Here is a 17635-nt window from a genome sequence, read left to right as displayed (position 1 = left end):
TCTGAGCAAGGAGCCCAATGTGGAACTTAAATCCCAGGACCCTGGGATCATGACCTGAGCTGAAGGTAGACACTTAAACAACTGAGCCACCCAGGGTCCCCCAAAATACTTTTAAATAAGGTACTGAGACATCAAATTCATATATTAGCAAAGTAATTCTGAAGGCATTATAGAAGCTAAATTAGAAAAAAGTGGGTTGACAAACAAGGACATTAAGATTTATTTTAATAGTCTATGATTCTGGTTCCTAAATACAGTGGATTACCTAGAGAATGTGTTAAAAATACAGTCCCATACATTGAGTTCCTAATGTCAGATTTGTGTTTTTCAATTCTTATGTTTCTAGTGGGTTCTTTTTCAAATCTGCTATATCACTTTTATAGTTTACAGTTCCCTGCTGAAATTTCAAGCTTGGCCTTTATCTCCTTTAACATAGTAAGTATAGTTGTTTCATAGCCTGTGTCTGATAACTCCCCTGTCTGCAAATTCTGTAGATTTGTTTATATTGAAAATCATTTCTGCTAGTTTTTTTTTTTTTAAGATTTATTTATTTGAGAGGGAGAGACATTGCAAGCATGAACAGGGGCAAGGGCAGAGGGAAAGGGAGAGAGAATCTCAAGCAGACTCCCTGCCAAGTATGGAGTCCCACATGAGGCTTGATCTCATGACCCCAAGATCGTGGCCTGAGCTGAAATCAAAAGTTGGATGCCTGGGGCGCCTGGGTGGCACAGCGGTTAGGCGTCTGCCTTCGGCTCAGGGCGTGATCCCAGCGATCTGGGATCGAGCCCCACATCAGGCTCTTCTGCTATGAGCCTGCTTCTTCCTCTCCCACTCCCCCTGCTTGTGTTCCCTCTCTCGCTGGCTGTCTGTATCTCTGTCGAATAAATAAATAAAATCTTAAAAAAAAAAAAAAAAGTTGGATGTCTAACCAGCTGAGCCACCCAGGCACCCCTCTGCTGGTTTTTGTTAGATGCTGTTTTATCTCTGTGTGCCTAGTTACCCTTGCTTGGGTACTGGATATATTTGGAACACCATATGTAGAAAACAATTTGAAGGCTAAGGTGATAACATCCTTGAAAGATTTTAATTTATGTCTCTCAGGTACCTGATGGTGCTAGCTGTCTTGTTTTTTCATCCATTAAAATGAGGCAAAGCTCAGAGGCAATCTGTTTTGGCCAGTTTTCTTACTAATTTGAAAACATTTTTTGATTGTTAAATCAACTTTTCATTCCTGGGATAAACTCGCAGTTAGTCAAAGTTATTATCCATTTTGTATGTTGCTGAATTTGGTTTGCATGTATATTGTTTTAATAAACTTTTTTAGAGTAGTTTTGGATTCATAGCAAAAATGAGCAGAAAGTACAGAAAGTTTCTATATAGCTCCTGTCCCCCGCTCCAACACACATACAACTTCCCCCACTGTTGGCATCCTGTACCATCATGTGGTACATTTGTTACAATCAGTGAATCTAAACTGACACATCATAATCACCCAAAGTCCATAGTTTACATTCGGATGTACTCTTGGTGTTGTACATTCTAAGAGTTTGGTGGTTTTTTTTTTAAATTCTAAGAGTTTCGACAAATGTATAATGACATTATAGTATCATATGGAATAATTTCACTTTATTCATTAATGAATAAAGCTGCTATAAACATCCACAGGCAGATTTTTTTATGGATATAAATTTCCATTTCATTTGAGTAAATAATGCCAAGGATTCTGATTGCTGGATCATATGGTAAAGGTGCGTTTAGTTTTGTAGTAAACAGCCAGACTATCTTCCAAACTGGGTATTCCATTTTGCATTCCCATTGGCAGTGAATGAGAGTTCCTGTTGCTCCACATGCAGCATTTGTTATTGTCAGTGTTGTGGATTTTGAGCGTTCTGATAGGTCGGAGAAAACAACATCTCACTGTTGTTTTCACTTGCAATTCCCTATTAACATATGAGGGGGGGGCATCTTATGTTTACTTGTCATCTGTATATCTTCTTTCAGATCTTTTGCCATTTTTTAACTGGGTTGTTCATTTTAGAACAGGGCACTTGAGTGGCTCAGTCAGTTAAGTGTCCGCCTTTTGATTTTGGCCCAGGTCATGATCTCAGAGTCGTGAGATTGAGTCCCATTGTCGGGCTCTGTGCTAAGCAGGGAGGGAGAGTGCTGGACATTCTCTCCCTCTTCCTCTGCACTGCCCCCCCCACCTGCTCATTCATGCTCTCTCACTCTCTGTCTCTCTAAAAATAAGTAAAGTTTTAATATATATGTATAACAATAAGAACAGAACTCAGTAGACTTTTAAGAGTTTTTCATATGAATTTTGTCTAACAGTTCTTTATCAGATGGATCTTTTGCAAGTATTTCCTTCCAGTTTGTGGCCTGTCTTCTCATTTTCTTACAGCATCTTTCACAGAGCAGCAGTTTTTCATTGAAATAAAGTTCTGCTTCTCAATGATTTCTTTCATGGCTTGTACTTTTGGTGTTACAGCAAAATAAAATTATCACCATGACCAAGGTCATTTAGGTTTACTCTTGTCTTCTAGGAGTTTTATAGTTGGGTTGTTTTGTTTTGTTTTGTTTTTACTTTTATGTCTATTGAGTTAACTTTTGTGAATGGCGTAAAGGCTGTGTCTAGATTCATTTTTTTGCATGCGGATGTCCAGTTATTCACCGTTTGTTGACAAAACTGTCTTTGTTTAATTCTGTTGTCTTTGCCCCTTTGTCAAAGATCAGTTAACTATATTTATGTGGGTCTACTTCTGAACTGTGTGTTCTCTCCCATTGATACATTTCTCTTTTGTCAGCACCACACTATCTTGATTCTTGTAGTTTTATAGTAAGTTTTGAAGACAGGTAGTATCAATCTTCCAACTTTATTTTTCTCCTTCAATATTGAGTTTGCTGTTCTGGATCTTTTGCCTCTACATATAAACTTTAGAACCACTTTTTCAATATCCACAAAATAACTTGCCAGGATTTTGATTGGGATGTGTTGAATCTTAAATTTGGAAAGAACTGACATCTTGACAATACTGACCTTCCTAGTTATAAGCATGGCATATCTCCCCATTTATTCAGTTCTTTTGATATCTTTCCTCAGAGTTTTGTAGTTTTCCTCATGTAGATCTTGTACATATTTTGTTAGAATTATTCGTAAGTATTTCATTATTTTGGATGCTAATATGTTAATGTGTTTTGAATTTCAAATTCCATTTGTTTATTGCTGGCATATAGGAAAGCAATTGACTTTCCTTGTATCCTGCAACCTTGCTATAATCTCTTGTTGGTTCCGGGAGTTTGTCTATTCTTTCAGATTTTCTACAGTGATAATCATGGCATCTGCAAACAAGGACACTTTTTATTTCTTCCTTCCCTATCAGTATACCTTTTATTTCCTTTTCTTGTCTCATTGCATGAGCTAGGACTTCCTATATAATATTGACAAACAATGGTGGCAGGGGACATACTCGTGTTGTTCTTGATCTTAGCAACAAAACCTTGAGTTACTCACCATCAGATGATATTAGGTATAGATTTTTTTTGCTATTATAAAAAAGAGTGTGTGTGTTTGTATCCCATTATATCTCTGATAATTGCTTTGGGATAAGTTTGTTTGTTTCTTTTTTTTTCTATTAACATATAGTGTATTATTTGTTTCTGGGATACAGGTCTGTGATTCATCAGTTTTACACAATACACAGCGCTCACCACAACACACACCCTCCCCAGTGTCCATCACCCAGCCACCCCATCCCCCCTCCCCTCCCCTCCAGCAGCCCTCACTTTGAGTTTCTTTCTTTCTTTTTAAATTTTATTATTTTTTAATTTTTAAAAATTGTATTTATTTATTTGACACAGAGAGAGAGAGGGAGAGAGGCACGCAGAAGGAGAGGGAGAAACAGGCTCCCCACTGAATGGAGAGCCTGACGTGTGGCTCAATCCCAGAACCCTGGGATTGTGACCTGAGCTGAAGGCAGATGCTTCCCCCTTCTTCTGTCTTCTGGTAGAGATTAGAAAATTGATATCATTTCTTCCTTATATGTTTGCTAGAATTCACCAATGAACCCATCTGAGCCACGTGCTTTCTGTTTTGGAAGGTAATTATTGATTCAGTTCCCCCTTCTCTCTTTCCCTACCTTTCTCCCTCTCTTGCTTCTCCTTTCTTGCCATCCTTCCTTTCATTTATCTCCACCTTTATTAGGCTATAATTGTTGATTCCGTTTTTTTAAACACATAATAAGCCTTTCAGATTATCTATTTCTTCTCGTATGAGTTTTAGCAGATTGTATCTTTAGGGAGTTGTTCAATTTTGTCTGAGTTACAAAATTATGGGCATCTGGTTGTTCATAATATTCCTTTAATGACCATCAGATCTGTAGTGATATCCCATGATTCATTTCTGATATTTGTAGTTTTTGTCTCTTCTCTCTCTCTCTTTTTCTTTTTTCTTAGCCTGGCTAGAAGCTATGTCTTTACTGATTTTTCTGCCTCTTGGATCTGCCCATTTCTGATAGTGGGTTTTGAAGCCTCTAGGTGTAATAGTGGATTCATCTGTTTTTTCTTATAGTTCTTTCACTTTTTACTTCAGTATTTTGATGCTCTGATGTTCAGTGCATCCACATTAAAGATTTTTATGTCTTCTTGGAATATTGGCCCCTTTATCATTATATAATGCCCCCTTTCATATCCCTGATAACTTTTCTTTCTCGTTAGTTTGCTCTTTCTGAAATTAATATAGCTATCCTGCTTTCTTTATGTCTTAGCATGTATGTCTTCCTCTGTCCCTTTACATTTAATTTATATGTGTCTTTATATTTAAGTAGATTTCTTGCAGACATAATTAGCTCTTATTTTTTGATCCCATTCCTTTAAATGGTATGTTTAGACCATTCATATTTGAAATGATTATTGATGTTGTTTGAATTAACGTCTGCCATATTTGTTACTGTTTTCTATCTGTAGTCCTTGTTCTTCGTACCTCTTTTTGTTTTCCAATCTTTTGCTGCCTTTGGTTGTTTTAATAGAGAATTTTTATTGATTCCAGTTTCTCCATTCTTGGCATATCAGTTATACTTCTTTTAAAAATTTCATTAGTGATTGCCAGAGCTGGCAATATGATTTCATTTACAACTAATCCAAGTTCATTTTCAAATAACATATACTATTTCACAGATAATGCAAATACCTTATAATAAAAACAAATTCCTGGACACCTGGGTAACTCAGTTGGTTAAGTATCTGCCTTTCACTCAGGTCCTGGTCTCAGGGTCCTGGGATTGAGCCCCGCATCTGGCTTCCTGCTCAGCGGGGAGTCTGCTTCTCTCTCTCCCTCTGCACCTCCCCACCATGCATTTCTCTCTCTCTCTCTCTCTCTGAAATAAATAAAAATCTTTAAACAAATAAATTTCCGCCTTCCATCCCCTGTATTCTTGTTGTCATTTGTTTCACTTGTACATAAGCACATATACTTATAGATGTATGTATATATACACACACAAATACACATATATAAGTGCATTTGTAATTGAATATATCATTATTTTGAACAAACTGTTACCTGCTAGATCATTAAGAATAATAAAAATAAAAATCTTTATTTTACCTTTTCCTTCCTGATGCTCTTCCTTTCTTTGTATACGTTTTTGTTTTTTTGTTTTTTTTTAAGATTTCATTTATTTGACAGGGAGAGACACAGTGAGAGAGGGAACACAAGCAGGGGGAGTAGGAGAGGGAGAAGCAGGCTTCCCGCTGAGCAGGGAGCCCAGTGCGGGGCTCAGTCCCAGGACCCTGGGATCATGGCCTGAGCCGAAGGCAGACGCTTGATGACTGAGCCCCCCAGGCGCCCCTACAATCAAGTTTTTGATCTATATCATTTTCCTGCTCTTGAAAGAGCTTCTTTTAACATTTCTTGCAAGGTAGATCTATGTAGCAAATTCCTTCAATTTTTGTGGGTTTTTAAAAAAAATCTTTATTTTTCTATTTATTTAATTTCCTTTTGAAGGATCATTTCACAGAATACAAAATTTTAGGTCAGTGCCTTTTTTTCTTTCAACATTTTAGATATTTCTTTCTTCTTGCTTGCGTGGTTTCTGAGAAGTTGAATGTAATTCTTTTCTTCTCTATAGGAAAAGAGATTATTTTCCCCCTCAGTGGCTTCTTTCAAGATATTTTGCTTTGTTTTTGTTTTTTTTTACAGTTAAAATATGATTTGCCTAGGCATATTTTTTTGATCATTTATTCTGCTTGGTGATTTGTAGTTTGGTGTTGACATTAATTTGGGGAACTTCCCAGTTATAATTGCTTCAAACATTGCTTCTGCTCCTTTTTCTCTTCTTTTGATATTCCCATTACACATATATACCTTTTGTAGATGTCCCGTAGTCCTTGGATATTCTGTTTTGTTTTGTTTTTTCTTCAGTCTGTTCTCTATGTAAGTTTTGGAGATTTCTATGGAGATGTCTTCAAGCTTAGAGATTCTTTCCTCAGCTAGTAGGTAGTCTCATCTACTAATGAGCCTATCAAAAGCATATCATTTCTGTTGTAGGTTTATTTTTTATCTCTAGCATTTCTTTTTCATTCTTAGAATTTCTACTTCTCTTACATTGTCCATCTGTTCTTGCGTGTTGTCTACTTTTTTCATTAATACCTTTAGCATATTAATCATAGTATTTCAAAATTCTTTGTCTACTAATTCTAACATTTCTGCCATATCTGACCTGGTTCTGATGCTTGTTCAGTTTCTTTAAACTGTTTTTTGCCTTTTATTATGCCTTATAACTTTTTGTTGAACAGTGGACACAATGTGCCGAGTAAAAGGGACAGTAGTAAACAGGCCCTTAGTAATATAGTAGTAAGGTGGTTTGGGGAGGGAAAGTTCTATACTCTTATGATTAAATCTCAGTCTTTTGGTGATCTTGTGTCTTTGGATTGTGAACTTCACCAGTGTGTCTTAGTCTCCATCTCCCCTTAAGTGGGAGAGGATGGCTAGAGTGGGCTGGAGTTGAGTATTTCCTTCCCCCCAGGTAAGTTAGGCTCTGATAAAAACCTCAACAGGTTAGGCCCTGGTAAAATAGTTTTTTCTGAGAGCAGGCCTTATTAAGGAAAACAGATGCTCTAGTGTATTTCAAAATAGTTGCTTTCGGCTAGTATCCAAAATCTATAAAGAACTTTTCAGACTCAACACCCAAAGAACAAATAATCCAATTAAGAAATGGGCAAAAGACATGAACAGACATTTCTCCAAAGACGACATCCATATGGCCAACAGACACATGAAAAAGTGCTCAACATCACTCGGTATCAGGGAAATACAAATCAAAACCGCAATGAGATACCACCTCACACCTGTCAGAATGGCTAAAATTAACAAGTCAGGAAATGACAGATGTTGGCAAGGATGCAAAGGAAGGGGAACCCTCTTACACTATTGGTGACAATGCATACTGGTACAGCCACTCTGGAAGACAGTATGGAGATTCCTCAAAAAGTTGAAAATAGAGCTACCCTATGACCCAGCAATTGCACTGCTAGGGATTTACCCCAAAGATACAAATGTAGTGATCCGAAGGGGCACCTGCACCCCAGTGTTTATAGCAGCCATGTCCACAATAGCCAAACTATGGAAAGAGCCCAGATGTCCATCAACAGTGAATGGATAAAGAAGTGGTCTATAGGGGTGCCTGGGTGGCTCAGCCGTTAAGCGTCTGCCTTCGGCTCAGTTCATGATCCTGGGATCGAGCCCCGCATCAGGCTCCCTGCTTGGCAGTAAGCCTGTTTCTCCCTCTCACCCTCCCCTTGCTTGTGTTCCCTCTGTCGCGGTCTCTCTCTATCAAATAAATAAATAAAATCTTTAAAAAAGCAAAGTGGCCTATATACACAATCGAATACTACTCAGCCATCAAAAAAAAAAAAATGAAATCTTGCCATTTGCAAGGGTGTGGATGGAATTAGAGGGTATTATGCTAAGCAAAATAAGTCAAACAGAAAAAGACAATTATCATATGATTTTACTCATGTGGAATTTAAGAAACAAAACGGAGGATCGTAAGGGAAGGGAGGGAAGAATAAAACAAGACAAAATCAGAGAGGGAGATAAACCATAAGAGACTCTTAACTTAGAAACAAACTGAGGGTTGCTGGGGGGAAAAGGGGTGGAGTAACTGGGTGATGGACATTAAGGAGGACACATGATGTGATAAGCACTGGGTTTTATGTAAGACTGATGAATCACTGAACTCTACCTCTGAAACCAATAGTACACTGTATGTTAATTGAATTTAAATTAAAAAAAAATAGTTTCTTTCCCCTCTTACTGCTAGAAGCATGAGGGGATTTTTCTCTAATATTCACTCTAGACCTGGTAGAGTTACTGGAGGTAAAACTCAACAAAAGTATGTGGGATTGGGTCCTCTTGTAGTTTTAGCTCTCAGACTTGTCCACGTTGTGCCTCCAGCAATTTTTCAATGAGAGAATTATAGTTCATGTTTTCCTACCCTGGCATTTGTTCCCACAGAGGTTTGTGCTCATGGCTCTCTGCTATGTTTCTTTATATCCTCCTATCTGTCTACATTTTGGGGGGCACAGTTCACCCTGTGACTTTACTTCCCTGATAGCTCCAAGAAAAGTTACTGATTTTTTTTAGTTTGTTTGACTTTTTTACCTGTTAGGATGGAGTGGCAACTTCTAAGCTTCTTCCATGCTAGACCAGAAACCAGAAGTCAATTTGCTAATATTTTGTTAAGGATTTTCATTCAGGATACTGGTTTGTAATTTTCTTTTAATATCTTGGTCTAATTTTGGTATTTGATAATGCTGGCATCATTGAATGCATTGAGAATGATTTCTTCCCCTTCTTTCCTGAAAGAATTTGTGTAGAATTAGTATTATTTCTTCCGTACATGTTTGGTAGAACTTGTTAGTGAAATTATCAAAGACGGTTTCTCAACCTCAGTGCTATTGACATTTTAGGCCATGTAATTATTGTTGTGGGAGACTTTCCTCCGCAATGTAGCATATTTACCAGCATCCCTACCCACTAGATGCCAATAGCCACACTCCACCCCTACCCCGCATTGTGGCAACTAGAAATGTTTCTAGGTATTGCCAGCTGTTCCCCGGGGGCCAAAGTTGACTGCAGTTGAGAACTGCTGACATAAACCAAACATGGAGGTTTGTTGTTGTTATTGTTGAATAAATTTTTAAATATAAATTTATTATTTTTAATTGATATAGGTCCATGAAGTTTTCTGTTTTCTTTTTGAGTCCATTTTAGTTGGTAGCATGCCTTTCAAGAGGTTTTTACGTTTCCTCTACATTGTTGGATTTATTGGAATAAATTGTTCTTAATATTCTCTTATCTTTTTAATGCCTACTGGATATGTGATATGGATAGAGATCATCTCTCTTACATTTCTGATTTTAGTAACTTGTGTCTTCTCTTTTTTCTTGACCGGTTTTACCAGAAGTTTATCAATTGTACTGATTTCTTAAAATACATAACTTTAGTTTCACTGATTTGTTTCCTATTTTATTAATTTTTGCTCTTCATTGTCTACTTCTTTCTTCTTACTTTGAATTTGTTTTTGCTTTTCTTCTAGTTTTTTTAAGATGGATCGTTGTTTTAGGTCTTTCATCCTTTTTAATATAAGTATATTAAGCCTTAAATTTCCCTCTAAACATGCTTTAGCTATATTCCACAAGTTTCAGTATTTTCATTTTTCTCCATTTCAAATGTTTTTTCTTTTTCTTTGTTATTTCTTTCACTAACGTTTATTTGGAAGTGTATCATTTTAATTTTCACATATTTCAAATTTGCCAGAGAAGTTTCTAGAAATGATTTCCTATTTAATTCCATTATGGTCATATACATCATACAATTTCAGTCTTTTTCAATTTGAGACTTGTTTTATGCGTCAGACATAGTTTGTCTTAATGAATGTTCCTTGTGCACTTGAAAAGATTGTGCATTCTGCAGATGTTGGGGGAGTGTTACATAAATGTCAGTGAGGTCTTGTTAGAAGATAGTGTTGTTCGAGCCCTGTATAATTTTGCTGATTTTCTGTTTATTCTATGAATTACTGAAAGAGGAATAATAAAATCTCCACCACAGTCTGCTTTGCTGTTTCTCCTTTTCCTACATGTGTTTTGAAGCTTGTTTTTGTCTTCTTGATGAATCAACCTGTGAAGTTTCTGTCTGACTTTAATTTAGCCACTGCAGCTTGCTTTCAGTTAGTGCTTGCGTGGTACCTGTTTTTCTGTTCTTTTCCTTTTTATTCATCTTTATGTTTAAAGTGGGTTCCTTATATAACATGTTTTATCTTTTTATACCGTCTGATATGCTGAGCTTTTTATAAATGAGTGTCATTTAATGTCATTATTAATGTGACTTATTTTAAATTTACCATCTTGCTATTTCTTTTCAAATTGTCCCATCTGGTCTTCGTTTCTTTTTTTTCTCTTTTCCTGCCTTATTTTGGATTAAGTGACTATTTTTAGTACTCCATTTTATTTCCATTATTAGCTTATTAGATAAACCTTTGTTTTAGTTTTTCAGTGGTTGACTTGACCAACACTTTTCAAGTGTTTTAGTTTCACAACTCCTTTGGATTTGCAGTTATTAATGACCTCAAAGACTTTTTGCTTAAGGTGATTATACCCAAAGTTAAAACTGAAATGTTGAGGTATTTATTAATTTATTTTAAAATAATGGTAGTAAAGTCATTACATGTTAACATAAGTAACATTTATGTTAACTGTATGTTAGAAAGTATTTTTAAAAAACTGGTAGTAAGAGTGGCATTGTTTTACTTTTTCTTATCTCTTTGAAGTCTGGCTTAATAAAACAATGCTAGATTATATATCTAGTCTTGCTTTCAGTTTCTTGCTGTATGTTGTTTTGGGTACATCTGTGAAGAAAATCTGGCCTCAAACAGATATGTAGACAGTGTTTAAAAACAAAATTCAGCCGAGTAAATGTGAAGATCTATTTGGCTTTAGTAAGCGATTTATGAACTGCATAGCATCCCATTCAGCAAGTAGAGGGGAGCTCTGAGGAGCTGTACAAATGGAGGGTTTTTATAGGAAGGAGGGTGGGTCATGAAGTTACTAGCAAAAGAAAAGGAAGGATGGTTTCAGGAAAAGTTGCTTTTTTTAGGGAAGACCCTTTAAGGGGTCTTACAATGGTTACTTTATCTTCCTTTATGGGAGGTGGGGGAGAGGCTGGAGAGGGCCCACGTGACAGATTACCTCATTGGTGCTGATGAGAAAATTCCTGACTGACCGATTAATAAGACTACATTTCTGGTGCAGGTTGAAACTGCAGTTAGGTTAGATATCAAGCTTCTGTGTGGTCTAAGTGACTCCATTTTGGGCCTGTGGTTTTCTTTTTAACAATTGTAAAGGGAACAGCATTTTAATAGCCTTTTCAGATATTTGTGGGTATTCTTCTTTGATACTCAAACTCATCAAGTGGTAGTTTCTTAAAGGTAAGTTATATTGTGGAATCTGAAAATATATCTCTGTTATTAAAATCCATTGGTCTCTCTTGTACTTCGAATGGATGTTTTTACCCCTATGTGGTTTCGTTTTTTATACATTGATCATTTGGAAAATACTGGTTTACCATATTGCAGATCATTTAAATGTTATAATATTGTATTATAGAGTATTTAAAAATTATGGTAATATCACCACTGATTTCATCTGAAAAATTTATTGGAAACTGTCAAACATGTGGCATTTATAAGTTTTGCAGAATTTCAATTTCACTTGAAAGGTCGACTTTGTTATTGACAATAATTACTTTTAGTTGCTTTCCTTGATCACTAGCTCACTTCATCATTTTTTGCTTTAATAAACTTTATGTTGGAATAACTTTAGATTTATAGAGAAGGTTGAGAAGAAAATACAGAGAGTTCCTGTTTAATTTCATTCATTTTTCATTAATGCTAATATTACTTGCATTATTCTGGACTTTTGTCAAAACTAAGAAATTGACAATTGACCCTGATACATTGCTGTTAACTAAACTCCAGGCTTCATTTGGATTTCACCAGTTTTTCTACATATGTCCTTTTACTGTTCCAGGATTCAATCCAGAATACCACATTGTATTTTCTTATCATGTTTCTTTGTCTCAGAGGCCTTTGACTATTTCTCAATCTTTCCTTGTTTTTATCACCTTGACACTTTTGAGTAGTACTGGTCAGGTATTTTCCAGCATGTTCCTTAAAAGAAACTACTATTATCTCTGTATCCTCAGTATTTCTGACACCAACTGTGTAGGGTTCTCCCCCCCCCCATGCTAACCAATTATTTGACACCAGCAGGGTGTCCTACAATTGAATTCAATTCTGACACTATTTACCTGGAGTCAGTGTCAGATTCCACAGCTTAAGAGCTCAGTCCTACAAGACCGCCCCCCACTTCAGAAGGCAATTCCAGGTCCAGGCTTCTAGTACTTCTGACCAACCAACTCTAAATTAGTGACTCCCGTGATTCCCTCCTTGGGTTTGATAATTTGCTAGAATGACTCGTAGAACTCAGGAAAATGGTTTACTTACTAGATGTGAATTGCCAGTTTTATAAAAGGTTAAAACTCATGAACAATCAGATGGAAGAGATACACATAGCAAGGTATATGAAAGGGGCATGGAGTGTCAATGACTTCTCCATGTGTATCGCCCTCCCACACCCCCATGTGTTCACCAACCCAGAAGCACCCTGAATTGTTTGTTAAGGTTTTTTATGAAGGCTTCACTTTGTAGGCATAATTGATTGAATCACTGGTCATTAGTGACTAACCCAACCTCCAGTACCTCTCCCCTCTCCAGCGGTCAAGGGATGGGGTTGAAAGATCCAACCCTCTCATTACAGGATTGGTCCCCCTGACAACTAGCCCCTATCCTGAGGATATCCAGAAGACTTCAGCTACCTATCATCTCATTAGCATACAAAAAAGCACTTAATTCAGAGATTTCAAGGGTTTTAGGATCTGTGTGCCAGGAACCAGAGACCAAATATATATATTTATAATGTCAGGTCCTCAATTTGGGTTTGTTTGATGATTTCCTCATGATTTGACTGGGGTTATATTTTTTTTTGGAGGAATACCGTGGAGATGGAGTGCCTGCTTTGTACAAATTTGAGAAAATATCTGCCAGATACTCAAGTCTGAATAAGTATTGTTTGTTCTCAGTTTTCTTTTAATTCAAAAATAGTGTCCATAATAAAAGAGGTTTGTCCTGTTCACCACTCAAATAATTGCACAAATATTTTTTCTCTGGACAACCATTGTACTTTGGTGTACAGCAGAAGTTCCTTATGTATACATCTCATTATATCACATAAAATAGAGATTTATTATCTCTTTTATCATAGGTCATAGGTTTATCATAGGCCAAGATTTAATAGAATTAGTAATGTTTGCTGTTAATCACAGACATTTGTAAGTGAAACTGACCAGACCCCTCGCATTGCCTTTTTGTTTTTTAACTGTGAGTTCATGCCACGGTGAACACAGTGTCTAGTAGTACAGTTGGGAGTCTGCCTTGATTGGTGCTAGAGTACCAACAGTTTTATTTAAGTTGCTTTAGCACCAGGGGAGCTGATGTGAATGCACCGACAAAGACACACTATTATGAATACAGTTTTGACTTTGCAGGCCTGATGAAAGCATCTCTGGGACACTGTTGAGACTACTGTAGTAGGGCTTATGATACTTTATCACAGTCTACCCTCAAATAGTATTTTATTCATTTGAGTATGATGTAATAACCTTACAACAGTATATTGCCATTCTTTCCCTTCTGATTTTTGTGCTATAAACCCCTTAATATGTTGAAGATATGTTTGCTTTAAGTTGTTATATATCCTTTAGACATTTTTAAGTGACTTCTTTATTTTTGTCTGTCCTTGATGGCTTTTCCAAAATGTCTTTTTATGTTTTTCCATACTTACTATTTTAGTGCTTTTCGTTTCTTTGTGTAAACTCATGTTTTCAAATGATATATTCTTTCTGCCTGAAATTTCCTTTAAAATATAGTTCAGGTCTACCGACAACAGATTCTCTCAGCTTTTGTTTGAAAAAAATTTTATATGCTTTTTTTTTTTTTTTGAGTAAACTCTGTGCCCAACGTGGGATTCAAACTCATGACACCAAGATCAAGAGTTGCATGCTCTACCGACTGAGCCAGCTAGACACCCTTGTTATGCTTTCATTTTTGAAAGATCTGTAATCTCATTATGGAATTCTAAGTCAACAGGGTTTTCCCCTCTCATTGTTTAATTTTTTTCTTTCTGCATTTTAAAGATTTTTTCCGTTCTCTTCTGACTTGGGTAGTTTCAGATGGGTCTGAACATTCAGGTCTCTCCTGAGTGTCCTTTGTGTACAGTGATGACTTTACATTTTGGTTGGTAGGAATGTGAATACTTCTCATCTCTGAGTGAGCTCTGGGGACTATTTTTGCTTACTGCTCCCCAGTAACTTTCCCAGATGCTGTGTTTTGCCCTGCCTTCTGTTCTGCCTTACACACATACAGGTTCAGATTCAGCTGAAGACTCAACAGGACTCCTATGCAGATTCCTGGAGCTCTTTTTCAATGGAGTGCTTTCTTTTCTACTACTCTGGCACACAAATTTTGGCCCCTCTCAACCATTCTAAACTAACAGCCAGTTTTTGTTTGAGTTCTCCCTTTCTGTTCTGATTTCTAGAATAGCCTTCATGCACAATGGAATGATACTAGGTTTACCTTGTTTCCTCTTTGTCAGAGATCATCACAAAGGCTGTTTTTAGCAAGAAAGTTGCTATGAATTACCTAGTACCCCATGTGGGAATCTGCCCTATCCTTCTAAAGATTCGGCCAGTTTGTGTATATGTGTGTGTGTGCACATAAGTGTGATTTTTAGGAATGTAGGTGAAAATAAAATGCTTATCTAAATTTCTAATTACATATTCAAATCAGTATAAAAATAATGTATTAAGAAATAGTGCTTTTTTATTCAGAACTGTTTGCCTACATCTTTGACATCAGTATGTTCAGGATCACTGTGACCAGTTTTGGGGTTTCTGATCCCAGAGCACATTATTTTCACTTTTGTCCAAGCTGTAGAAGATATTTAATAGTGCTTTTTTTTTTTTTTAAGTAGACTCCACAGTGTGGAGCCCAACGTGGGGCTTGAACTCATGATCCTGAGATCAAGACCTGAGCTAAAATCAAGAGTTGGACGCTTAACTGACTGAGCCACCCAGGTGCCCCAAAGATACAGTGCTTTTGATTCTATATATTATCTTCCTATGAGAAATTTTATCTTAAGCCATAAATTTCCAAATGCATTACACTTTTTCTTCTATAGATATAAAATTATCATCTCTATGGCAAAGTCTCTTTCTGTTGTTTTTTAAGGTAATATTTAAAGGCTCTTTGTGATAGTTTGCTATCAGATGGTTATACCTTCAGGAATCCTTACTTATTTTACATTCAGTTTCTTCCTTTTCTACTCCAATTAAGCAAACAACAACAAAAAACCCCACTAATCAACAGGTAACCTTCCACACTAGCATAGGTTGAGATAATTTCAGGATAATGTGTCTTCTCCAAATAATAATTTGCTGTTCAAAATTAATAGAGAGAAAGCACCCATAACCTGAGAGATGCTATTAGCAAATAGGCTACATCTTTTCTGAGAGATTATTTTGGGGAAAAACATCTTTTCTCTTTATGTTTTCAGAGTATCTCTTTACCTTGGAATTGTAAGACATTTTTTCTACTTTACTCTTAAGGAGATGACAACAACTGCCTTCCATCTTTTGATCAGACTTAGAATGATTGGCTGTTTGATGCAAATTTTTTATAGTAGAATAAATTATTCTACAGATATTTTCCTGCCTGCCCATTGGTTTCACCTACTATTTAGTTATCTCAATTAAAGTAACATATTTCATAGGACACAATATTTTGAGTGAAAAACAATAAATTAAATTACAGAAACAATAAATAGGCTTCATTACAACATCCCATAGAAATACATTCCATACGTTAAATGCTTCTTGTCTTACATTTGGCAGGTAGATTCTAACTACTTATAAAATAGGTCAGTTAAAACAGCTTTGTTGGCAGAAAAGGGGGAGAATCTTACAGTATTTTCAGATGGTGAATGTACTGTAGCTAGCATTATTTACTGATTTCCTTGGACTATGATATTTCCAGTTGCTTTTTAATATTGTAATATTCTTTTATAACCTACAAAATTATCAGTGTTTAGCTCATTATTAAACTTCTTTTGAAGAAATACATGGGAGATTTTTATGACATGAGAATACACATGGAATTAAAGTAAATTCCACCCATGAGATATTATTTGTTATGTTTTTACATGAAGTCTTAATATATTTCAACTACTTTTCAATAACTTGAGCCCTATGATCTCCTTACTGCCCTTGACTCAAGAGTTACTTAAGAGTCATGTGATTTGGGCGCCTGGGTAGCGCAGTCGTTAAAGCGTCTGCCTTCGGCTCAGGGCGTGATCCCGGCGTGCCGGGATCGAGTCCCACATCGGGCTCCTCCGCTGTGAGCCTGCTTCTTCCTCTCCCACTCCCCCTGCTTGTGTTCCCTCTCTCGCTGGCTGTCTCTATCTCTGTCGAATAAATAAATAAAATCTTTAAAAAAAAAAAAAAAAAGAGTCATGTGATTTGTCTCAGCTACAGGCCCTGATTGACTCATTGATAAGGCTTATTTCTCAGGTCATTGTGATACTTGTGGAATGAGATATTTACTGAGAACTTCCAGGAAGGATTTTTTTCCTTCTCTTTTGTGAGAGGTACTAGAAGAGCAGGTGGAGGATCACTGAAAGTTGCATTAAGGATGTGACAAGTCACATTGCTGCAGTCATTTCTCTGAGTAGCAAGCCAGCCTCCAGATGAAGCCCACACAGGGAGGAGGAGGTGTTTGAGAGACTGGTAGAGAAGTGGAGTCCTTGACTAATGCTGTGAACCTCTTGGTCAAAGATCAAAGTTAGCTAAGTGTATGGAATATTCAGTCCTATGAACTGATAAATTCACCTAAAACTGTTTGAGTTGGCTTTTTGTTATATAATTATTTTTTTAAAAAATCCTAAGAGGTATCATCTTGTAATTTTGAAAGTACTGATACTTAATATTTTACTATTTCTAATATAATTTGTAATTTTAATCACATTAGAGTAGCATCTTTAATTCAGCAAATATTTTAGTCATTCCAGATATATAAATCTATACTATTTTCATATAAGGGTGGATTGATACCATGTTTTTTAGCTTTTCTTGTTCGTATCACCCTCTAGAAACTCAAAGCATTTTTATCCTAAGAATCTGTGATGGGAATTGCAGGAAATACAATTTCTTTCTTGTGAAAAATACTTGAATGACAATTCTGTATAAGGCCCATTTGTAAGGTAGACACATGAATGATATTTAGGTGCCTCGTTTTGTGTCACCTTTTATATTAAATGTGTACTTACTCAGTTAATTTTTAATAAAAGGCTACTTTCATCAAAGCTAGGCTTTAGAGGTACCTGGCTGGCTCAGTCAGTAGAACATGCGACTCTTGATCTTGGAATCATGGGTTCAGACCCCACATTGGGTGTAGAGCCTACTTAAAAC

At 36.4% G+C, this 17635-nt stretch overlaps 1 protein-coding gene across 5 annotated transcripts in view; it reads left to right on the top strand.

The window, feature by feature from the left end:
* Positions 1-17635, top strand: part of TBC1D12 (TBC1 domain family member 12) — a 102171-nt gene that overhangs the window by 40995 nt on the left and 43541 nt on the right. Inside the window, exon 1 of one of the 5 annotated variants that reach the window (XM_045810082.2) lies at positions 413-435. The exons of the other annotated variants lie outside the window; for them this stretch is intronic. The gene's annotated coding sequence lies outside the window, so the exon portion shown is untranslated. Of the gene's footprint in view, positions 1-412; positions 436-17635 lie in introns of those variants that run through there. 5 annotated transcript variants of the gene reach the window in all.

Source organism: Ursus americanus, chromosome 6 (genome assembly GCF_024610735.1).
Source record: "Ursus americanus isolate L20-20 chromosome 6, mUrsAme1.1.p, whole genome shotgun sequence".
Taxonomy (NCBI): Eukaryota; Metazoa; Chordata; class Mammalia; order Carnivora; family Ursidae; genus Ursus; species Ursus americanus.
Note: the sequence above shows the minus strand (reverse complement) of the source record. Positions and strands in the feature narration are given on the sequence as shown.